This window comes from Osmia lignaria, chromosome 4 (genome assembly GCF_051020975.1).
Source record: "Osmia lignaria lignaria isolate PbOS001 chromosome 4, iyOsmLign1, whole genome shotgun sequence".
In the NCBI taxonomy this organism is placed as follows: domain Eukaryota; kingdom Metazoa; phylum Arthropoda; class Insecta; order Hymenoptera; family Megachilidae; genus Osmia; species Osmia lignaria.
Genome location: NC_135035.1, coordinates 5439047 through 5442600, shown reverse-complemented (window position 1 = coordinate 5442600; position 3554 = coordinate 5439047). Strand labels below are relative to the sequence as shown.

General features: G+C 32.8%; 1 non-coding gene across 1 annotated transcript; it reads left to right on the top strand.

Annotated features, from left to right (window-relative positions):
- Positions 1-493: 493 nt before the first annotated feature.
- On the top strand, positions 494-614 carry LOC117603613 (5S ribosomal RNA). The gene has a single exon (XR_004581259.2). It is a non-coding gene; the product is annotated as a 5S ribosomal RNA (ribosomal RNA).
- Positions 615-3554: the final 2940 nt, after the last annotated feature.

Here is a 3554-nt window from a genome sequence, read left to right as displayed (position 1 = left end):
TTGTGTTTTTATTAAATTTCAAAAGAACACAAAAATCTCAAAAACTAGGGCCGAGCGGCAGTTATATGTATAACAAAAAGTTGTTAAAAATGTTGAATATTACAACATATTTAAATTTCATCAAAATCGGTGAGGTGTAACCTAATCTCAATAATTACCTAATTTTTTCAGTCAGAATGAAATTTGGACTTCTTACGTCCGAGAGACATATTGAAGATTATGTCAGTTAGTACATTGAATGTCGCCAAAAATCCTTCTTGTAAACATTTTTTAAATAAAATACAGATATCTACAAAAATTTCAGTTGAATCATATTTGATAGGTTTTCGGAATTACAGCTCTATTAACCACATTTCAACGCTATCGCAGTAAATTATGCAATGGAATATGGAATACCACGAATATGAACAACTAATTATTTTTTTAATTACAATACATTGTATATTTCTTTGGTCTTTAACAGTTTTCTCCTTTAGTAAACATCTAATTTTCAACTAACGGCCATACGACTTGGGACTACTACCGGTTCTCGTCCGATCACCGAAGTCAAGCCAAGTTCGGCGCGGATAGTACTTGGATGGGTGACCGCTTGGGAACTCCGCGTGCTGTTAGTTCTTTTTTTTCTTGAAAAATAAAAATTTGATACCCGTATTGGATAAAACTCTCTTCCATTTAATTTTAAATATTTTAATTATACACTTCTTTGAATATAGTTTGATTAGCATCCCCGTCGCAACTTCGCCCATTCTCATCAATAAAAACTTGGAGAATTTGAGGTAATAAATTGATGTATTATTTCTGGTGATCAATCCCTAGTATTTCAAAAAAATATTGGGGTCTGTAGAAGCAGTAGAAAAGCGACGATCCCATACTAATGCGTACGTTGTCACGATCGCACACGGATAGGCAAAAAGTTGTTCAAAATGTTGATTTCTACAACATATTTAAAAATCATCGAAAACGGCGGTGCCGACAGTAATTTAAATAATTACCCAAAATTTTTTGATTGATGATACAAGGAAGAGGTCACAATAATTTATACATATGTAGTATGTATATTCCTGTTTTCCACTGAGCCCCTCAATTTGGAATTGTAAAACGATGTGGGACCAAACCCACCATTTTTTTCGGGACCAAGCCAAACCTTTTTGGCATTTCAAAAGTACTTTGTATTCTTTAAATAAAACGCCACATTTTTGTTCCAAAATAATGAAAGAATTGAAACAAGTGAATTCAAAACACTACTTTCAAACGCACTTGAATCAATGTAAACTCGCAAAAGTGAAAATATTGTTGAAACAGATGAAGTTGAAACTTTTTATTTCTTCACTCACTTTGTTTACAAATGTTAAGTATATTAAAAATTGCCACTTTGAGTAATTAAACACAGTTGTTAAAAAGAAACGGTTGATTTTAAGCTAAAATTCATATCATAGGCGGGACAGGAGTTTGGAAAAATGTTCAGTGATCAGGTAGGAATTTGGGAATGCTCTACGTAAAATATAATTTTCAGACTGGTCCTCTTACCATTTTCAAATTACTGAGGAAGAACTGGAGAAGCTAGTGGGGGAGAGGGGCACCTTAAATAAATATTGATTTCTGTAGCATTTTGATTTTTGATATTATTGTTTCTAGTGGAACAAAAAGTAATATGTTTATCAATATCAGATCAGTCAATAATTCTATATTAATTAAAAATATTTCACTATCTGGTAAATCAATCTTATTTCTTTCCTTGCAATGAGATCTGAATTTAAACGAAGATAAATAAAATTCAACTGAAAATTCAATTCCTGAACTGACCTAATACATGTTCGTTATTGTTTAATATAATCTCTTTTTAGATTTTAAATTGTTAAAAGCCTTGTCATCGTATTGTTAAATACCAAACGTCGTTAATCGGTTGAGAAACGGTCGGGCAGCCAAGGAGGAACAGAAATGGTTGCGGGCAAAAAACGCGAACGGCAATTAACAGTTAACGATGTCGTGCGTGGTCATTGAAGCCAGCTTATTCATCAACCGATTGGGCCAACGTTGCGCGATAAGATTGCCAGTGAAACGGAACTCGAACGAGAGCAATGGCTCCGTTTCATACGATATCGTATACCTTTGTAATAAACTCTATCATGAACTGCATTCCATGCGTACTTCTCACCTTTTCCCCTCTGCCGTCCAGCTTTTCGTTCGCGTCAATTTTATCATGACATGAAATTGCAAGACTCAGGGATTTCTTATACGAACAAAAAATATTAAGTGTATTGTTTTGTGAATAAATGACTCGTAGGCAAAACGGGCTCTAGCGTGTTCTTCACCCTGGGCTAGCTTCTTCACGCCCCCCCCCGAATCGCTCAATAATGACATATACCTACATATAAATTTAACCCTTAGCTGGCATTGTAGGGTATGAGACGACCCCAGCTACAGCTTCAATTTAAGCAACTTTTGGCTAAAATTCCTTCCTTCAGCTTTCCAAATAAATACCTTTATTGAAACCACGACTTTTGTACTATTCTTGTCCTTAAAATGTTTAATCTCCAAAATGTTCAGCTAAAATTTTAGCTCTTTATATGAAAATTTGAAAAAGTTATGAATTGTTTTGTGGAAACTATCATCCTTTCGATTTTTCTACGTTTTTCAATTTTTTTTTCATACTCAATATTTAATTTTACTAAAATTAGCTATGAAATATGTTAAAACAACTTTTAAAGATTATCTATGAATTTTTTCAAGTTGAAATAATGAATAGCTTCTTCGTAAGAAATATTTTAGTGGGTGGGGTCTTAAACGTCCCAGTGTGCCAGCCATGTTATTTTGGTGAAACGTGTCAGCTCGATAAATATATAGATAAATTTTCCAGTTCGAAGAAGATGGTACATTTTTTATTATACGTGTTTAAAATCAGTTTTAACAAAGACCTCAACCTCGCCCTCTGCCAAAGTCGAACCTGCTCGTAGGGTGATATGCATACTATCGTTCATACTTATTAAATTTCATGTAAACAGAATGACAATTATAGTGTATGTACATAGTGCGTTGAAAACTTAAAAAATTAATTGTTTAAAGTATTTTTATTTGACAGTATCTTTGAACTATTGGGTTATCCAAATTGAGTGTCACATCTTCAAATTGAAATAAAATGCAAAGTATTTGATTTTTGTATGGTTACTTTATTTTAATACAAAGTCTACAGCAGTGTTTCCCAACCTTTCTTGTGCCATACCTCACTTAAGTCTTTCTAAAATTCTTATGCCCCCTATGTAACGTATACATAATTTTTAATATTTAATAATTGTTCACTGAAGACACTTAAATAATAGGTTTTCGAAAGAAATCAGTAGAAAATTGTTGAGGAAACACAATAAGTAAATTTTCAAAACATATAATGGAGAACTGAAATTCAAGTACGAAATAATTTTAATGAAAGATTTTTCTATATTATTTTAATCATTAATAATTATGGACGTTTACCCAGATCGAGTAGTGACTGAGAGTCGTCAAACTTAATGTTAGAGATTAACGTAAACTCTGGACGAGTCCATTTTCGAATTGCCCCC